The sequence below is a fragment of the Lissotriton vulgaris genome, chromosome 1_1, assembly GCF_964263255.1.
Source record: "Lissotriton vulgaris chromosome 1_1, aLisVul1.2, whole genome shotgun sequence".
In the NCBI taxonomy this organism is placed as follows: domain Eukaryota; kingdom Metazoa; phylum Chordata; class Amphibia; order Caudata; family Salamandridae; genus Lissotriton; species Lissotriton vulgaris.
This window is the reverse complement of record NC_141685.1, coordinates 1,371,531,105-1,371,551,104: the sequence shown is the minus strand read 5'-3', so window position 1 is coordinate 1,371,551,104 and position 20,000 is coordinate 1,371,531,105. Positions and strand designations below refer to the sequence as shown.

The following is a 20,000-nucleotide window of genomic DNA, read 5'->3' as shown; positions in this document are numbered from 1 at the left end:
AATAAAATAAAAGTGCTAGCTGGATTAGGCAAACACACTTCATAAAACTGCATTTTCTTTTCTATTCTCCCCCGTGTTACAGGCTTAACTGCTCCCTGTGTAATTTCTCTTAACCTGCTGTTCCTGGAAGAGAATTTCATCTACAAGCTCTTTCTGTGTTTTTTCCTAGTCTTTTCTTTCCCTTTTCTTAGATTTGTAACTGTTCCTTTACGTGCTCTATTTAGGCGCCATTAATCTCATTTGAGCTCCTTGTACCTGCTGCTGTTTTTTCCACACCTCATACTGCCTTTTCCCTCTTTCTCTCTTTCTCTGCGGTTGGTGGCTACTTTCCAAAGCGTCTGATGCCCCAATGTTCCTTCGTCTTGTTGTCAGACGTGAATTAGAAAAGCAACAAAATTAACAAGCCTTTACCACTCACACATGGCAGAAGTTTATACTTTAATTCAATGAGCTAAGAAAAGTGTGTTGTGGGGCCCCTACGAGCCATGGTGCTTGCTTCATCATAATTAGGCATGCAGTCATTAGCCACAGCTCTGATCATGGGTCACTGAGGTCAGTTTCAATAATTCCTCAAAAACCTAACCATGCAGTCCCCCTAACTGTGTAGTTATCTTGCTTTACTGCTGTTTGTATGATTAGCTGGGATGAGCTCACGGCAGCATCCTCCCAATAAAATGGTAGATGGACCGCTCCTTAACTCTTTCTTGCTTCACATACAGATGGCTTGAGGAGGTACAGGGGAGATGCAGGTCTAATAGACAGAATAGAATATCTGCGCCAGGTGTGTTTCTCTGCATTGGTGTCCCATCACAGGCCCACAAGTGTATGTGTGATCTTTGACTCCTGGCAGTTCACAAGCAGGCGGCCAGGAAACAGTTTCAGCCTATCCACCACTGAGGAGATAAAGCCTTTGTATAAGGAATGAGGAAGCAATGAACACATTCATCCTATCACAGGAGTAGCCCTGAGTGTTCCGAATTATAATATCTCCATGTCACGGTTCATTATTGAGCCCAAGTAGCTCGCTGTGATCGTATAGTGGTTAGTACTCTGTGTTGTGGCCGCAGCAACCTCGGTTCGAATCCGAGACACGGCATTGTGGCTGGCAATGTCACGGCAGTTGGGTTTTTCCTTTACAGAATTCCCAAATGTACCAGTTGTTTTTGTAAAATGTCTATTAAAAACAGATCCTTTTAAATACTTTAACGATCTGACGACAAATTATTTAAACACACATGATTATAAGATGTAGGTATACTGTACTTACTGACATAAATTATCGTTCTTGAACATATTTGCAGTAAGGGGAGCGGAGCTCTCCCCCAGGCCAATCAGATTGCAGATGAATGCAGTTGCAGTTGAGTGACCTGTGTTGTGGCTGTCTACAGGGAATGCACATATGTAGCTGTCTCGCAGCCCAATCCAGACGTCAATTGAAGACAGGTTTTCATGCAAATAGAGCAGTAAGTGCAGAGAAATGCTCACTCTCTAAAAATGGCATTTATACAATAGTAAGATTAAATCCAACCTCACCAGTAGATAGGATTTATCAATAAATAAATAAAGCTTCTCCTCTCTGATATGGAATTACCCCCCAAAAAGTATAAGGGAATACCCAATGCTAACCTATGAGAGGGGCAGACCTCACAGTAGTGAAAAATGTAATAGACTGTTTGATACTACTAGGACATACAAACTACCACAGTACATGTCTTACCTTTTACTTACATAGCATGATGCCCCTAGGACTACCTAGGGCCTACCTTAGGGGTTACTGATATGTAATAAAATTGGAGTTTAAGGCTTGGCAAGTAGTTTTAAATGCCAAGTCGAAGTGGCAGTACACTGCAGCACAGGCACTGCAGTAGCAGGCTTGAGACAGGTTTGAAATGCTATTTCTTTGGGCGGCACAATCAGTCACTGGGTATATGGTATACCACTTTACAAGGGGCTTTCAAGTAAATTAAATCTGTCAGTCAGGTATACTCCAATTATACACATGATTAGGGAAGAAGCACGTGCACTTCAGCACTGATTAGTAGCGATAAAGTGATCAGAGTCCTAAGGCCAACAAAAAGATACAGCAAAATGCGGAGGTGAAAAGCAATAAGGTGGGGTTGGGACCACCTTAAGAATGCAAGGTCTAACAAAAACGAACTAAGGATAACATGAGTAAAACATCAGGTTTCTCTACAGCATTTGGTGAGACAAGTGGGCCTTCTTTTATCTTCCATAAATGCAATCTTTCCTGGACCCCTTTATTATATAGCTCTTCAAGGAAAAAATATAAAGCACTTACAAAGGAGCCTCAAATACTAGAAGATAGTCGACTTCAGTAATATGGGCCATATACTAAAAGCAGTACGAAAACGGAGTGCAATAGGGTCCAAAAAACTTGAGTGACCCATGAGAGTATGCATGCAAGCCTATGGTATTCCAAAGTAGAGATATACGCATGCAATTTTTGTTTTTAGGAGAGAATGTGCCTTCTGAAAAAAACATTTTTTTTAAAAAGTGCATTGCAGAATATCAGGAATTTGCTGTGGGACACCTTGAAAACTTGCATACAGATTATGTGCACACACCTTACAGTCAGTTGTTGTGGCCGAGTGGTTAAGGCGATGGGCTAGAAATCCATTGGGGTCTTCCCGCGCAGGTTTGAATCCTGCCAACAACGAGAATCTTTTTACATCGGCTACAATTTCAGAAGTTAACCTTTAGTATTTCTTCCATGTCAGTTTTATAAATAGGTGGCTTATTTTGGTGTCACTATTGCCATATCACATAATTATTATCGCTCCCCCTTTCATATCTTTGCTATAACTCTCGTCCTTCATTAGCGCTGGTGCATAGCTTCAAATTATTATACCCTGGCTTACTCGGTCATACCTGTGCATGCACTTGAAACTTACTTTACCAATAAAAGAAGCAAATAGAGAAATAAAATAAAAGTGCTAGCTGGATTAGGCAAACACACTTCATAAAACTGCATTTTCTTTTCTATTCTCCCCCGTGTTACAAGCTTAACTGCTCCCTGTGTAATTTCTCTTAACCTGCTGTTCCTGGAAGAGAATTTCATCTACAAGCTCTTTCTGTGTTTTTTCCTAGTCTTTTCTATCCCTTTTCTTAGATTTGTAACTGTTCCTTTACGTGCTCTATTTAGGCGCCATTAATCTCATTTGAGCTCCTTGTACCTGCTGCTGTTTTCTCCACACCTCATACTGCCTTTTCCCTCTTTCTCTCTTTCTCTGCGGTTGGTGGCTACTTTCCAAAGCGTCTGATGCCCCAATGTTCCTTCGTCTTGTTGTCAGACGTGAATTTGAAAAGCAACAAAATTAACAAGCCTTTACCACTCACACATGGCAGAAGTTTATACTTTAATTCAATGAGCTAAGAAAAGTGTGTTGTGGGGCCCCTACGAGCCATGGTGCTTGCTTCATCATAATTAGGCATGCAGTCATTAGCCACAGCTCTGATTATGGGTCACTGAGGTCAGTTTCAATAATTCCTCAAAAACCTAACCATGCAGTCCCCCCTAACTGTGTAGTTATCTTGCTTTACTGCTGTTTGTGTGATTAGCTGGGAGGAGCTCACGGCAGCATCCTCCCAATAAAAGTGTAGATGGACCGTTCCTTAACTCTTTCTTGCTTCACATACAGATGGCTTGAGGAGGTACAGGGGAGATGCAGTGTCACGGCAGTTGGGTTTTTCCTTTACAGAATTCCCAAATGTACCAGTTGTTTTTGTAAAATGTCTATTAAAAACAGATCCTTTTCAATATTTAAACGATCTAACGACAAATTATTTAAACACACATGATTATAAGGGGGAACATCACTTACAACGCATTTATTACAACGCACTACCATTACAACGCAACCATTACAACGCAAACCATTACAACGCATTGCGCTGGGGGGCGCTCTAGGATAGGGAATATATTTAATTTACTATCCAACACCTTCCCTACTATCCACGGGAACTGGAGTTGGAATAGTAAATTAAATAAATCACTATCCAGCGCTTAAAAGCACTATGCGTTGTAGTGGTATGCGATGTAAAAACCGCATTGTAACAGCAGGCGTTGTAATAGCCTGCGTTGTAACAACACCAATCCGATTATAAGATGTAGGTATACTGTACTTACTGACATAAATTATCGTTCTTGAACATATTTGCGGTAAGGGGAGCGGAGCTCTCCCCCAGGCCAATCAGAATGCAGATGAATGCAGTTGCAGTTGAGTGACCTGTGTTGTGGCTGTCTACAGGGAATGCACATATGTAGCTGTCTCGCAGCCCAATCCAGACATCAATTGAAGACAAGTTTTGATGCAAATAGAGCAGTAAGTGCAGAGAAATGCTCACCCTCTAAAAATGGCATTTATACAATAGTAAGATTAAATCCAACCTCACCAGTAGATAGGATTTATCAATAAATAAATAAAGCTTCTCCTCTCTGATATGGAATTACCCCCCAAAAAGTATAAGGGAATACCCAATGCTAACCTATGAGAGGGGCAGACCTCACAGTAGTGAAAAATGTAATAGCCTGTTTGATACTACTAGGACATACAAACTACCACAGTACATGTCTTACCTTTTACTTACATAGCATGATGCCCCTAGGACTACCTAGGGCCTACCTTAGGGGTTACTGATATGTAATAAAATTGGAGTTTAAGGCTTGGCAAGTAGTTTTAAATGCCAAGTCGAAGTGGCAGTACACTGCAGCACAGGCACTGCAGTAGCAGGCTTGAGACAGGTTTGAAATGCTATTTCTTTGGGCGGCACAATCAGTCCCTGGGTATATGGTATACCACTTTACAAGGGGCTTTCAAGTAAATTAAATCTGTCAGTTTCAGGTTTAAAGTCTTTATTTCGATTTTTAACAAATCATAAAAGACACATTAAAATACAAAAGAATTTAACTAATTCAATTTAAACAAAAACAGGAAAGAACAAAACTATAAAAAGATTAAACACTAACAAAAATATGCAAATAAGGAACATTTAAGACAAATAGATAAAACAGGATTAAATTTCAATTAATGAAGAACCTGACTATTTTATAAAAAAGATAAATTTAAGTTAAAAAAGACATTGCAGTTCAAGTTCATTGTCAATGGGCCGTTTATATGGCAAAAATACAAGGGATACAGATGAAACAACTAAGTCATAAATCAGTTAACTAATACATAGTCAATCAGATTATGACCGATTGTGGAGCATCTTGGTCCTTGGGGCTAAGGCATGTTGTTTTTTAGCCTTAGGAGCCAAGCCCATCCCATATATTTTGCCAGACTTACTACAAAGAGTTCGGAGGTGTTGGTCCTAAGCACCCATATTGCTTCCATCGATGTTTTAAATGGTAATTTTTGAAACAAGGGTTTTAACCATTTCTTTTGGGGTGCAGCGTACCTAGGGCAAGCAAAAAGAAAATGTCCTTCAGATTCAATATGACCTGGGCAACATGTACAGTAAGGCGATAACCCTGTAGACCGTTTGTTTAGAAAAGGGTTCAAAGGCAAAGAACCCACTCTAAACTGATGATACAGCTTCTTATCTAACGGTCGAGTTATTACGTCCCAATAGGGCTCTCGCGATAGGTCAAGTTTGAATGTTAGAAACCTGCCTGTGAGGCTATTTTTGTTAGAAAGCAGAACTTTTTTTAAGCGGGTCGTGGCCCAATACAAGGATTTGAACTCGTCTTTGGAAGGGAAAACATTGGATTGAGGGGATGTCCAGAGGTGTTCCAAGCCCATGTCATTAAGGATAGATTTAACAGCAGAAAGCCATGGGATTTTCCCTAAACCCGTAATAGACCTAACTTCGGCCAGTTCCTTTGCAAATAGGGATAGATCTGGAGATGTCCATATCCGTCTCCACAGGGCCACTAGCCTTAATCTAGCCATCTCATTGATCGGTGGGGAACCAAGGTCCAAGCAGAGGGGGATCGAGGGTGTCGACTGCGGGAGGCCTACTAAGTTACGAAGGAATCTACATTGGGTTTTAAACAAGTTAAGCAAGTCCATGTGGCCCCACAGATCCGCGCCATATAAAATGGCGGTAGAGATTTTAACATCATAGATCTTGAGGGCCGGGAGGACCCGCTTTGTAATTGATTCCTTTTGCTCTTTGATGAGGCAACCAGTCAGCCTAGCAAGTTTAAGATATTGTATGTTAATCTGGTCCTTCCATCTTAAACGGCTATCGAGGGTAACTCCTAAGTAGGTCATGGTATCAACCTGCTCGAGGTTTACTCCATTCAACCTCACGGAACTCCGAACTGGATGGTTTTTTGTAAAAACCATGAACTTCGTTTTCCCCACATTAACCACCAGGTTATTGATGGCACAGTACTCCTCAAAGCGGTCGAGAGCCCGCTGAAGTCCGCTACGTGTTTTTGAGATGATTAAAGTGTCATCTGCGAAGATGAGAAGAGGAAATCTCATCCCAGCCAGCATTGGAGCATCAGTGGGGGTATCCGTGAAAAACTTGACAACTTGATCGATAAAGAGGAGGAAGAGAGTTGGGGCCAGGACACACCCCTGGCGGACACCTCGAGTTACGGGAAATGTCGCTGTCACTTGTCCCTGGTCCCCCCACCTCACCCTCGCATAGTTGTCCTCATGGAGTCTAACAATGAGGTCTAATAGTTCTGATGGGCACCCCAGATTTTTCAGCACACCCCACAGTTTATCCCTTGGCACCAAGTCGAAGGCGGACTTCAGATCAATGAATGCAGCATAGATGGTGCCGCCGCCGAGCCATACCACCTTCCAATAGATCAGGCAGAATCTAAACACCTGATCTATGGTGCTCATTCCCGATCTGAAGCCCACCTGCATGGGTGACAGAATATTCTCTGTTTCAATCCATCACTGGACCCGTCCTAGGACCATACGTGCTATTATCTTTTGGATCGAATCGATCAAACTGATAGGGCGATAATTGCCTGGGATGGATTTATCGCCCTTTTTATAAATCGGAACAATTTCGGCTCCCCTCCATGATTTCGGGACTGTGGCTCCAAGGGCTAAGGTGTTGGCTATCATTGTTATATAAGGGAGCCACAAGGCGGGATTAGATTTGAATAAATCTGCCGGAATCAGATCCATACCAGGGGCTTTCCCTCGGAGAGTCAATGCAAGGGCCAGCTCGGCCTCAGCAACTGTGAAGGTAAGTTTTTCTCTTTGGGGGGTCAGCAAGAGTGTGTTGCCTGAGGGATTCATAGTTTCGGGGTCATCGGCTCTAAATTGGGCCGAGTAGAATGATACCCAATCCTCAAGGGGCACATTGTTTCCCGGGGTAGAAGAGTCCGCGTTTTTTTACCATTTAACTAGATCCCAAAACCTTTTTTGGTTGTTAGTGGAAGATGCCTCCAAAAGATCCGACCAGAACTTATCCTCCCACTCCGTTTAGCTTCTCTAAGGGTTTTCCTGTAATTGAGCCTTGCAGCTTTCACTCCAACCATATCCCGAGATTTAATGGCTGAAATGAGAGCTGCATGTGCCTCCCTACATTTCCTATTGTACCATTTTTGGGGCAAAGGATTTGTTTTAGTAGGAGCATTTCCGCACGGTAGGGAAAGAAGGGTTTTTAAATGGTCAAAGCATTTAGTATGTACTCCCATCACATTGTTAGCCAGTCCAGGGTCCGTCCCCAACAAATCTATTTGCAACATTTCATTAAGCGCATTTTTTACCACATTATTAATGTTGTCCCATAAACACTTGTCTTCCATGACCCGGGACCATTTTAGTCTCCTCCTGTCATTGGTAAGTTGGGCGTCCCCTGTATAGGTGGCAGTTGGCTCCTCCTGTCTATTTAGACCCGGTATCTTCAAAGACAATGACAGCGGGTTGTGGTCACTTTCCGGGCTCTGTAATACTGCCATGTCAATTAATAACTGCCAATGTTCCATATTCAGCAAAATGTAATCAATGCGGCTCTGCCTCTGCCCATTGTCAAAAGTACAATTTCCTTTAATGTCCGATGTAGAACGGCCGTTACATGCACGAAACCCCTTTTGTAGGCAAAATGCCATCCAAGATACTGCCGCCTCTGTTGCCTTTGCCCTCTTTACCACTTGTAAGTCCGGGATACCCCAAACAGAGTCCTCCGCCATGCTCCAAGTGTCTCCCATATCAAACAAAGGTTCTATAGTGCAATTTAGATCACCAGCAAGAATAATGAGGTTGCCACTGTCCATTTCCGAGGTTATATGGTCAATGAAGTTCAACAAGGGTGGACTTCGACCACCAGGCAGACCTCTAGCATAGATATTAACAATGTTCATAATTTGCTGGTTCCCTTTGTTTAGTATGATGTGGAGGAGATCCGGGTTCTCCACAGGAAGTTCAGTTGGATAGAAACCCAAGGATTGTTTCACCCAAATCAACAGACCGCCTGAGGCCCGCCCTTTACCCCCTTTAGTTGCAGGTTTAAAAAGTTAATATAACCCAACTTGTGAACAGGCTCAGTTGCCCATGTTTCCTGCAGCAGGATGATGTCGTAATTGTCCACAAAGTTCGACCAATCAGTAGAAGCAAGGCGGGCCTTGATACCCGCTATGTTCCAGGACAAGATTTTCAAGTGATCTTTCAGATAGACCAGAGACGGAGGTTGTAAGGGCTGTGCAACTCCCTGAGGCATTCCCTTTATCATCTTTAACCTCTAGGTGCTTAACACAATCTACTGGAGCTATAAGATTGTCCTTGGTCGAGATCCCCTGGACAGCTGCGTGTGGTAGAGGGCTAAATAGCAGAGAAGCTTGACCTCCATCCTCATCTACTGGATTGCTGAATTGATATGGGCGCACCATACTATGCTCAATGGACTCTTGGGCTACTGCGCTAGCAAGCAAAGGCTCACTAGATAGATCGTTGAGTCAATCGATAGCCTCAAGGCCAGAGAGGGGGCCAAAGTGATTAAAGAGAAAGGGACGCTGACAGTCAAGTGGAGTTAATGCCAGGGGGTGTCTTATAGCTGGGCCCTTACGGAATAAAGGGTAGGATTGGGGGGTATTTGCCTGTGTGGATAAAAATATGATAAGGCTAATGTTTGTACATCCCCCTGCCTTGCAAACCTCGGTTCTCGTCGAATGACGTCTACCACCCACGAATCTTTAAACGAGATTAAGATACAATCTCCCTCCAAGTCTTTTGACCCATGTCCCACCCAATCTACTCTCCTCACGAATAGTATCTCCGTAGGAGTGGAGGGGGGTAACGGGTGGTTTTTATTCAACCAAAAAATGACTTTATTGCGAAGGTCGCCATAAGACTCCCTGGCACCCGGTTTTAATGGTGCTACACCTGTCAAGACGATGGTGTGTTGAGCTGCTTCAGGTGGTAAATCAACACAAGGGATAGTTGGTCTTTTGCGTCCCCCCTCCCTGTGGTTGGTGGAGGCAGTACGTTGGTCTCTTTGGGTGCTTGGGGGGGCAAGATTTAAAGTAGATTGTGGGGGAGGACCCATGGTTTGGTGCCCACCAGTATTTTGTTTAGCCACTGGTTTTGAGTGGGGCTTTGGTGCCTGGGCATGAGTGCTAACACCTGATTTAGAAGATGTAATATTAGATTTTTCACCCCCTTTAAGCGTGGCAATATTCGACCCTGTGGTTTTATTAGGAAGTGTTTTACCCCTTTCCATATTGTTATTACAAGTGACCTTAGTAGATGTTGATGTTTTACTGGCGCCCATATTATTGGAATCAAGTAACGTTTGTAGCATCGTATGGTTTGAGTAAATCAAAGCCTCCATACTATCAATTTTTGAGGTCATGAGCCTAGTCCGCTCCAGGACTGGTAAGAGTAATGTTTTAAACATGGCCTCCATTTTTACTAGCAAAACTTCGTCACTATTAAGGCACATGGGGCAGGTACTTGAAGAGCCCAAAGCCGAAAGGGAAGGACATAGCATATTGTTAAATACAGAGGGAATTAAGGGGTTTGGGGGAAGCTCAGACCCCTGTCTCCTACCTTCTTGGGCTTCATTTACTTTAGGGATTTTTAAGTCTCTTTCCCCCGACAATCTAGAATCCAACTTTCTCTTCTTAATATTGGGGCCAGGATTGGGTATAGGATGGTTAGTGATTTCGGCAGGATTAGAGATGTTAGAGTGATTAAGGGGGAGACATCCAGAAAGCTGACTAAAATCCGGCCCCCCCACTAATCAAGGAATCATTATCATCATCCCCCTGGCTACATTGGGAAGCATCTATACTATGCCTTTCTTCCCTCAAAGTATCCACTGTTGGGCTTCCCCTATGTTTTCTAAGTGGACAATTGCGTCCGTAGAGGTAGTGTGAACGCAGTTAAAGGCAGCATGTGGGGCAGAGGGCGCAGGGGAGGTGGAAGTAGCTAGGGCCCCCAGTGATGATCGCTTTCCACTAATAAGGTCTATTGAGAGTCTTTCCTCTACCATGGCAATTTCCTTTTCCAGGATTCCAGTGGCCCGTGTTATGAAAGCGTCAAAGGGGCCAGACACAACACCCTTGGCCTTGTGGATTGGTCAGGTATACTCCAATTATACACATGATTAGGGAAGAAGCACGTGCACTTCAGCACTGATTAGTAGCGATAAAGTGATCAGAGTCCTAAGGCCAACAAAAAGATACAGCAAAATGCGGAGGTGAAAAGCAATAAGGTGGGGTTGGGACCACCTTAAGAATGCAAGGTCTAACAAAAACGAACTAAGGATAACATGAGTAAAACATCAGGTTTCTCTACAGCATTTGGTGAGACAAGTGGGCCTTCTTTTATCTTCCATAAATGCAATCTTTCCCGGACCCCTTTATTATATAGCTCTTCAAGGAAAAAATATAAAGCACTTACAAAGGAGCCTCAAATACTCAAAGATGGTAGACTTCTGTAATATGGGCCATATACTAAAAGCAGCACGAAAACAGAGTGCAATAGGGTCCAAAAAACTTGAGTGACCCATGAGAGTATGCATGCAAGCCTATGGTATTCCAAACTAGAGATATACGCATGCAATTTTTGCTTTTAGGGGAGAATGTGCCTGCTGAAAAAAACATTATTTTTAAAAAGTGCATTGCAGAATATCAGGAATTTGCTGTGGGACACCTTGAAAACTTGCATACAGATTATTTGCACAAGCCTTACAGTCTGTTGTTGTGGCCGAGTGGTTAAGGCGATGGACTAGAAATCCATTGGGGTCTCCCCACGCAGGGTCGAATCTTGCCGACAACGAGAATCTTTTTAACATCGGCTACAATTTCAGAAGTTAACCTTTAGTATTTCTTCCATGTCAGTTTTATAAATAGGTGGCTTATTTTGGTGTCACTATTGCCATATCACATATTTATTATCGCTCCCCCTTTCATATCTTTGCTATAACTCTCGTCCTTCATTAGAGCTGGTGCAAACGCTTCAAATTATTATACCCTGGCTCTCTCGGTCATACCTGTGCATGCACTTGAAACTTACTTTACCAATAAAAGAAGCAAATAGAGAAATAAAATAAAAGTGCTAGCTGGATTAGGCAAACACACTTCATAAAACTGCATTTTCTTTTCTATTCTCCCCCGTGTTACAAGCTTAACTGCTCCCTGTGTAATTTCTCTTAACCTGCTGTTCCTGGAAGAGAATTTCATCTACAAGCTCTTTCTGTGTTTTTTCCTAGTCTTTTCTATCCCTTTTCTTAGATTTGTAACTGTTCCTTTACGTGCTCTATTTAGGCGCCATTAATCTCATTTGAGCTCCTTGTACCTGCTGCTGTTTTCTCCACACCTCATACTGCCTTTTCCCTCTTTCTCTCTTTCTCTGCGGTTGGTGGCTACTTTCCAAAGCGTCCGATGCCCCAATGTTCCTTTGTCTTGTTGTCAGACGTGAATTTGAAAAGCAACAAAATTAACAAGCCTTTACCACTCACACATGGCAGAAGTTTATACTTTAATTCAATGAGCTAAGAAAAGTGTGTTGTGGGGCCCCTACGAGCCATGGTGCTTGCTTCATCATAATTAGGCATGCAGTCATTAGGCACAGCTCTGATTATGGGTCACTGAGGTCAGTTTCAATAATTCCTCAAAAACCTAACCATGCAGTCCCCCCTAACTGTGTAGTTATCTTGCTTTACTGCTGTTTGTGTGATTAGCTGGGAGGAGCTCACGGCAGCATCCTCCCAATAAAAGTGTAGATGGACTGTTCCTTAACTCTTTCTTGCTTCACATACAGATGGCTTGAGGAGGTACAGGGGAGATGCAGGTCTAATAAACAGAATAGAATATCTGCGCCAGGTGTGTTTCTCTGCATTGGTGTCCCATCACAGGCCCACCAGTGTATGTGTGGACTTTGACTCCTGCCAGTTCACAAGCAGGCGGCCAGGAAACGGTTTCAGCCTATCAACCACTGAGGAGATAAAGCCTTTGTATAAGGAATGAGGAAGCAATGAACACATTCAGCCTATCACAGGAGTAGCCCTGAGTGTTCCGAATTATAATTTCTTCATGTCACTGCACGTTATTGAGCCCAAGTAGCTCGCCGTGATCGTATAGTGGTTAGTACTCTGCGTTGTGGCCGCAGCAACCTCGGTTCGAATCCGAGTCACGGCATTGTGGTTGGCAATGTCACGGCAGTTGGGTTTTTCCTTTACAGAATTCCCAAATGTACCAGTTGTTTTTGTAAAATGTCTATTAAAAACAGATCCTTTTCAATATTTAAACGATCTAACGACAAAATATTTAAACACACATGATTATAAGATGTAGGTATACTGTACTTACTGACATAAATTATCGTTCTTGAACATATTTGCGGTAAGGGGAGCGGAGCTCTCCCCCAGGCCAATCAGAACGCAGATGAATGCAGTTGCAGTTGAGTGACCTGTGTTGTGGCTGTCTACAGGGAATGCACATATGTAGCTGTCTCGCAGCCCAATCCAGACGTCAATTGAAGACAGGTTTACATGCAGATAGAGCAGTAAGTGCAGAGAAATGCTCCCTCTCTAAAAATGGCATTTATACAATAGTAAGATTAAATCCAACCTCACCAGTAGATAGGATTTTCAATAAATAAATAAAGCTTCTCCTCTCTGATATGGAATTACCCCCCAAAAAGTATAAGGGAATACCCAATGCTAACCTATGAGAGGGGCAGACCTCACAGTAGTGAAAAATGTAATAGACTGTTTGATACTACTAGGACATACAAACTACCACAGTACATTTCTTACCTTTTACTTACATAGCATGATGCCCCTAGGACTACTTAGGGCCTACCTTAGGGGTTACTGATATGTAATAAAATTGGAATTTAAGGCTTGACAAGTAGTTTTAAATGCCAAGTCGAAGTGGCAGTACACTGCAGCACAGGCACTGTAGTATCAGGCTTGAGACAGGTTTGAAATGCTATTTCTTTGGGCGGCACAATCAGTCCCTGGGTATATGGTATACCACTTTACAAGGGGCTTTCAAGTAAATTAAATCTGTCAGTCAGGTATACTCCAATTATACACATGATTAGGGAAGAAGCACGTGCACTTCAGCACTGATTAGTAGCGATAAAGTGATCAGAGTCCTAAGGCCAACAAAAAGATACAGCAAAATGCGGAGGTGAAAAGCAATAAGGAGGGGTTGGGACCACCTTAAGAATGCAAGGTCTAACAAAAACGAACTAAGGATAACATGAGTAAAACATCAGGTTTCTCTACAGCATTTGGTGAGACAAGTGGGCCTTCTTTTATCTTCCATAAATGCAATCTTTCCCGGACCCCTTTATTATATAGCTCTTCAAGGAAAAAATATAAAGCACTTACAAAGGAGCCTCAAATACTCAAAGATGGTAGACTTCTGTAATATGGGCCATATACTAAAAGCAGCACGAAAACAGAGTGCAATAGGGTCCAAAAAACTTGAGTGACCCATGAGAGTATGCATGCAAGCCTATGGTATTCCAAACTAGAGATATACGCATACAATTTTTGTTTTTAGGAGAGAATGTGCCTGCTGAAAAAAACATTATTTTTAAAAAGTGCATTGCAGAATATCAGGAATTTGCTATGGGACACCTTGAAAACGTGCATACAATTATGTGCACATGCCTCACAGTCAGTTGTTGTGGCCGAGTGGTTAAGGCGATGGACTAGAAATCCATTGGGGTCTCCCTGCGCAGGTTCGAATCCTGCCGACAACGAGAATCTTTTTAACATTGGCTACAATTTCAGAAGTTTACCTATAGTATTTCTTCCATGTCAGTTTTATAAATAGGTGGCTTATTTTGGTGTCACTATTGCCATATCACATATTTATTATCTCTCCCCCTTTCATATCTTTGCTATAACTCTCGTCCTTCATTAGCGCTGGAGCAAACGCTACAAATTATTAGACCCTGGCTCTCTCGGTCATACCTGTGCATGCACTTGAAACTTACTTTACCAATAAAAGAAGCAAATAGAGAAATAAAATAAAAGTGCTAGCTGGATTAGGCAAACAAACTTCATAAAACTGCATTTTCTTTTCTATTCTCCCCCGTGTTACAAGCTTAACTGCTCCCTGTGTAATTTCTCTTAACCTGCTGTTCCTGGAAGAGAATTTCATCTACAAGCTCTTTCTGTGTTTTTTCCTAGTCTTTTCTTTCCCTTTTCTTAGATTTGTAACTGTTCCTTTACGTGCTCTATTTAGGCGCCATTAATCTCATTTGAGCTCCTTGTACCTGCTGCTGTTTTCTCCACACCTCATACTGTCTTTTCCCTCTTTCTCTGTTTCTCTGCGGTGGGTGGCTACTTTCAAAAACGTCTGATGCCCCAATGTTCCTTCGTCTTGTTGTCAGACGTGAATTTGAAAAGCAACAAAATTAACAAGCCTTTACCACTCACACATGGCAGAAGTTTATACTTTAATTCAATGAGCTAAGAAAAGTGTGTTGTGGGGCCCCTACGAGCCATGGTGCTTGCTTCATCATAATTAGGCATGCAGTCATTAGCCACAGCTCTGATTATGGGTCACTGAGGTCAGTTTCAATAATTCCTCAAAAACCTAACCATGCAGTCCCCATTAACTGTGTAGTTATCTTGCTTTACTGCTGTTTGTGTGATTAGCTGGGAGGAGCTCACGGCAGCATCCTCCCAATAAAAGTGTAGATGGACCGTTCCTTAACTCTTTCTTGCTTCACATACAGATGGCTTGAGGAGGTACAGGGGAGATGCAGGTCTAATAAACAGAATAGAATATCTGCGCCAGGTGTGTTTCTCTGCATTGGTGTCCCATCACAGGCCCACCAGTGTATGTGTGGACTTTGACTCCTGCCAGTTCACAAGCAGGCGGCCAGGAAACGGTTTCAGCCTATCAACCACTGAGGAGATAAAGCCTTTGTATAAGGAATGAGGAAGCAATGAACACATTCAGCCTATCACAGGAGTAGCCCTGAGTGTTCCGAATTATAATTTCTTCATGTCACTGAACATTATTGAGCCCAAGTAGCTCGCCGTGATCGTATAGTGGTTAGTACTCTGCGTTGTGGCCGCAGCAACCTCGGTTCGAATCCGAGTCATGGCGTTGTAGTTGGCAATGTCACGGCAGTTGGGTTTTTCCTTTACAGAATTCCCAAATGTACCAGTTGTTTTTGCAAAATGTCTATTAAAAACAGATCCTTTTCAATATTTAAACGATCTAACGACAAATTATTTAAACACACATGATTATAAGATGTAGGTATACTGTACTTACTGACATAAATTATCGTTCTTTAACATATTTGCGGTAAGGGGAGCGGAGCTCTCCCCCAGGCCAATCAGAATGCAGATGAATGCAGTTGCAGTTGAGTGACCTGTGTTGTGGCTGTCTACAGGGAATGCACATATGTAGCTGTCTCGCAGCCCAATCCAGACGTCAATTGAAGACAGGTTTACATGCAAATAGAGCAGTAAGTGCAGAGAAATGCTCACTCTCTAAAAATGGCATTTATACAATAGTAAGATTAAATCCAACCTCACCAGTAGATAGGATTTATCAATGAATAAATAAAGCTTCTCCTCTCTGATATGGAATTACCCCCCAAAAAGTATAAGGGAATACCCAATGCTAACCTATGAGAGGGGCAGACCTCACAGTAGTGAAAAATGTAATAGACTGTTTGATACTACTAGGACATACAAACTACCACAGTACATGTCTTACCTTTTACTTACATAGCATGATGCCCCTAGGACTACTTAGGGCCTACCTTAGGGGTTACTGATATGTAATAAAATTGGAATTCAAGGCTTGACAAGTAGTTTTAAATGCCAAGTCGAAGTGGCAGTACACTGCAGCACAGGCACTGTAGTAGCAGGCTTGAGACAGGTTTGAAATGCTATTTCTTCGGGCGGCACAATCAGTCCGTGGGTATATGGTATACCACTTTACAAGGGGCTTTCAAGTAAATTAAATCTGTCAGTCAGGTGTACTCCAATTATACACATGATTAGGGAAGAAGCACGTGCACTTCAGCACTGATTAGTAGCGTTAAAGTGATCAGAGTCCTAAGGCCAACAAAAAGATACAGCAAAATGCGGAGGTGAAAAGCAATAAGGTGGGGTTAGGACCACCTTAAGAATGCAAGGTCTAACAAAAACGAACTAAGGATAACATGAGTAAAACATCAGCTTTCTCTACAGCATTTGGTGAGACAATTGGGCCTTCTTTTATCTTCCATAAATGCAATCTTTCCCGGACCCCTTTATTATATAGCTCTTCAAGGAAAAAATATAAAGCACTTACAAAGGAGCCTCAAATACTCAAAGATGGTAGACTTCTGTAATATGGGCCATATACTAAAAGCAGCACGAAAACAGAGTGCAGTAGGGTCCAAAAAACTTGAGTGACCCATGAGAGTATGCATGCAAGCCTATAGTATTCCAAACTAGAGATATACGCATGCAATTTTTGTTTTTAGGAGAGAATGTGCCTGCTGAAAAAAATATTATTTTTAAAAAGTGCATTGCAGAATATCAGGAATTTGCTGTGGGACACCTTGAAAACTTGCATACAAATATGTGCACATGCCTCACAGTCAGTTGTTGTGGCCGAGTGGTTAAGGCGATGGACTAGAAATCCATTGGGGTCTCCCCGCGCAGGTTCGAATCCTGCCGACAACGAGAATCTTTTTAACATCGGCTACAATTTCAGAAGTTAACCTATAGTATTTCTTCCATGTCAGTTTTATAAATAGGTGGCTTATTTTGGTGTCACTATTGCCATATCACATATTTATTATCGCTCCCCCTTTCATATCTTTGCTATAACTCTCGTCCTTCATTAGCGCTGGTGCAAACGCTTCAAATTATTATACCCTGGCTCTCTCGGTCATACATGGGCATGCACTTGAAACTTACTTTACCAATAAAAGAAGCAAATAGAGAAATAAAATAAAAGTGCTAGCTGGATTAGGCAAATACACTTCATAAAACTGCATTTTCTTTTCTATTCTCCCCCGTGTTACAAGCTTAACTGCTCCCTGTGTAATTTCTCTTAACCTGCTGTTCCTGGAAGAGAATTTCATCTACAAGCTCTTTCGGTGTTTTTTCCTAGTCTTTTCTTTCCCTTTTCTTAGATTTGTAACTGTTCCTTTACGTGCTCTATTTAGGCGCCATTAATCTCATTTGAGCTCCTTGTACCTGCTGCTGTTTTCTCCACACCTCATACTGTCTTTTCCCTCTTTCTCTGTTTCTCTGCGGTTGGTGGCTACTTTCCAAAGCGTCTGATGCCCCAATGTTCCTTCGTCTTGTTGTCAGACGTGAATTTGAAAAGCAACAAAATTAACAAGCCTTTACCACTCACACATGGCAGAAGTTTATACTTTAATGCAATGAGCTAAGAAAAAAGTGTGTTGTGGGGCCCCTACGAGCCATGGTGCTTGCTTCATCATAATTAGGCATGCAGTCATTAGACACAGCTCTGATTATGGGTCACTGAGGTCAGTTTCAATAATTCCTCAAAAACCTAACCATGCAGTCCCTCCTAACTGTGTAGTTATCTTGCTTTACTGCTGTTTGTGTGATTACCTGGGAGGAGCTCACGGCAGCATCCTCCCAATAAAAGTGTAGATGGACCGTTCCTTAACTCTTTCTTGCTTCACATACAGATGGCTTGAGGAGGTACAGGGGAGATGCAGGTCTAATAAACAGAATAGAATATCTGCGCCAGGTGTGTTTCTCTGCATTGGTGTCCCATCACAGGCCCACCAGTGTATGTGTGGACTTTGACTCCTGCCAGTTCAAAAGCAGGCGGCCAGGAAACGGTTTCAGCCTATCAACCACTGAGGAGATAAAGCCTTTGTATAAGGATTGAGGAAGCAATGAACACATTCAGCCTATCACAGGAGTAGCCCTGAGTGTTCCGAATTATAATTTCTTCATGTAACTGTACGTTATTGAGCCCAAGTAGCTCGCCGTGATCGTATAGTGGTTAGTACTCTGCGTTGTGGCCGCAGCAACCTCGGTTCGAATCCGAGTCACGGCATTGTGGTTGGCAATGTCACGGCAGTTGGGTTTTTCCTTTACAGAATTCCCAAATGTACCAGTTGTTTTTGTAAAATGTCTATTAAAAACAGATCCTTTTCAATATTTAAACGATCTAACGACAAATTATTTAAACACACATGATTATAAGATGTAGGTATACTGTACTTACTGACATAAATTATCGTTCTTGAACATATTTGCGGTAAGGGGAGCGGAGCTCTCCCCCAGGCCAATCAGAATGCAGATGAATGCAGTTGCAGTTGAGTGACCTGTGTTGTGGCTGTCTAAAGGGAATGCACATATGTAGCTGTCTCGCAGCCCAATCCAGACGTCAATTGAAGACAGGTTTACATGCAAATAGAGCAGTAAGTGCAGAGAAATGCTCACTCTCTAAAAATGGCATTTATACAATAGTAAGATTAAATCCAACCTCACCAGTAGATAGGATTTATCAATAAATAAATAAAGCTTCTCCTCTCTGATATGGAATTACCCCCCAAAAAGTATAAGGGAATACCCAATGCTAACCTATGAGAGGGGCAGACCTCACAGTAGTGAAAAATGTAATAGACTGTTTGATACTACTAGGACATACAAACTACCACAGTACATTTCTTACCTTTTACTTACATAGCATGATGCCCCTAGGACTACTTAGGGCCTACCTTAGGGGTTACTGATATGTAATAAAATTGGAATTTAAGGCTTGACAAGTAGTTTTAAATGCCAAGTCGAAGTGGCAGTACACTGCAGCACAGGCACTGTAGTAGCAGGCTTGAGACAGGTTTGAAATGCTATTTCTTTGGGCGGCACAATCAGTCCCTGGGTATATGGTATACCACTTTACAAGGGGCTTTCAAGTAAATTAAATCTGTCAGTCAGGTGTACTCCAATTATACACATGATTAGGGAAGAAGCACGTGCACTTCAGCACTGATTAGTAGCGATAAAGTGATCAGAGTCCTAAGGCCAACAAAAAGATACAGCAAAATGCGGAGGTGAAAAGCAATAAGGTGGGGTTGGGACCACCTTAAGAATGCAAGGTCTAACAAAAACGAACTAAGGATAACATGAGTAAAACATCAGGTTTCTCTACAGCATTTGGTGAGACAAGTGGGCCTTCTTTTATCTTCCATAAATGCAATCTTTCCCGGACCCCTTTATTATATAGCTCTTCAAGGAAAAAATATAAAGCACTTACAAAGGAGCCTCAAATACTCAAAGATGGTAGACTTCTGTAATATGGGCCATATACTAAAAGCAGCACGAAAACAGAGTGCAATAGGGTCCAAAAAACTTGAGTGACCCATGAGAGTATGCATGCAAGCCTATGGTATTCCAAACTAGAGATATACGCATCCAATTTTTGTTTTTAGGAGAGAATGTGCCTGCTGAAAAAAAACATTATTTTTAAAAAGTGCATTGCAGAATATCAGGAATTTGCTGTGGGACACCTTGAAAACTTGCATACAATTATGTGCACATGCCTCAGAGTCAGTTGTTGTGGCCGATTGGTTAAGGCGATGGACTAGAAATCC

General features: G+C 42.2%; 6 non-coding genes across 6 annotated transcripts in view; all 6 read left to right on the top strand.

The window, feature by feature from the left end:
- Positions 1 to 12,505: 12,505 nt before the first annotated feature.
- On the top strand, positions 12,506 to 12,577 carry TRNAH-GUG (transfer RNA histidin (anticodon GUG)). The gene has a single exon. It is a non-coding gene; the product is annotated as a tRNA-His (tRNA).
- A 1,497-nt stretch (positions 12,578 to 14,074) lies between these two features.
- On the top strand, positions 14,075 to 14,156 carry TRNAS-AGA (transfer RNA serine (anticodon AGA)). Its single transcript has one exon. It is a non-coding gene; the product is annotated as a tRNA-Ser (tRNA).
- A 1,289-nt stretch (positions 14,157 to 15,445) lies between these two features.
- TRNAH-GUG (transfer RNA histidin (anticodon GUG)) lies at positions 15,446 to 15,517 on the top strand. Its single transcript has one exon. It is a non-coding gene; the product is annotated as a tRNA-His (tRNA).
- A 1,498-nt stretch (positions 15,518 to 17,015) lies between these two features.
- Positions 17,016 to 17,097, top strand: TRNAS-AGA (transfer RNA serine (anticodon AGA)). Its single transcript has one exon. It is a non-coding gene; the product is annotated as a tRNA-Ser (tRNA).
- A 1,291-nt stretch (positions 17,098 to 18,388) lies between these two features.
- Positions 18,389 to 18,460, top strand: TRNAH-GUG (transfer RNA histidin (anticodon GUG)). Its single transcript has one exon. It is a non-coding gene; the product is annotated as a tRNA-His (tRNA).
- Positions 18,461 to 19,959: 1,499 nt separating this feature from the next.
- Positions 19,960 to 20,000, top strand: part of TRNAS-AGA (transfer RNA serine (anticodon AGA)) — an 82-nt gene continuing 41 nt past the window's right edge. Inside the window, exon 1 of the tRNA in view lies at positions 19,960 to 20,000. This exon is cut by the window's right edge and continues 41 nt beyond it. This is a non-coding gene — a tRNA (tRNA-Ser).